Source organism: Nematolebias whitei, chromosome 12 (genome assembly GCF_014905685.2).
Source record: "Nematolebias whitei isolate Nwh7 chromosome 12, NemWhi1, whole genome shotgun sequence".
Taxonomy (NCBI): domain Eukaryota; kingdom Metazoa; phylum Chordata; class Actinopteri; order Cyprinodontiformes; family Rivulidae; genus Nematolebias; species Nematolebias whitei.
Genome location: NC_056509.1, coordinates 20,734,533 through 20,735,382, shown reverse-complemented (window position 1 = coordinate 20,735,382; position 850 = coordinate 20,734,533).

Genomic DNA, 850 nt, shown 5'->3' with positions numbered 1-850 from the left:
TTCATTTTGCCACATATTGTTAAATTACATTGGCTTATACTGATGTGTGTTCATGTTCAAACAGTAAATATACTGTAACAATATATTGATTGTGTCACGGGCGGGTTTTTGGATTCTTAATAAGCCAGACACAGGAGTGCAAAAACAAGAACAGTTTTTATTAATTAGGCTGTTGGTAGCTGGAGTCAGGGTCCAAGGCAGGAGTCCAGTCTTAATAGACAGAGAGTTGAAAGTGGGGCAATGCAGGGATGTGGCCCAAAAGGGTCAAACACAGGGAGCCGGGGGCCGCTGACCATTACTGATTGGGTGGATTTTTGTCTGATGTAGTGGTTTTTAACATATTTTTGGGCTGGAAAACCTCGCCCCTATTTGGCAACACTGGAAAGTGAGAAGTGATTGTCTGGGCGCAGGAGAAGATATCTGTCATATCATCAGTTATAAAATTTTACTATTTAAATTACAAAGAATATACTTGTAACTAATGCAACTACATGGTTATCCGTGGTCTTGAGTTTGGATTTATGAAGAATGTTTTGCCACTGCAATTTTTTAAGTATTGGCATGTGATGAATCTGCTTCCAATTTAACAGTTGTGTCATTTTATTGTTGAAACACATGAAGTTAGACCACTGAATGTCCGATTTATATGTTATGTAGCTTTGAAAATTTATAAAATCTGATATATTCATTCAAAAGCAAACTTAAAGTTGCAGTGTCCCATGCCCTCTTCGCCGCCAGACGCGGCCTCCTCGCCGTCTACGTCGCCAGACGCGGCCTCCTCGCCGTCTACGCCGCCAGACGCTGCCTCCTCGCCGTCTACGCCGCCAGACGCGGCCTCCTCGCCGTCTAC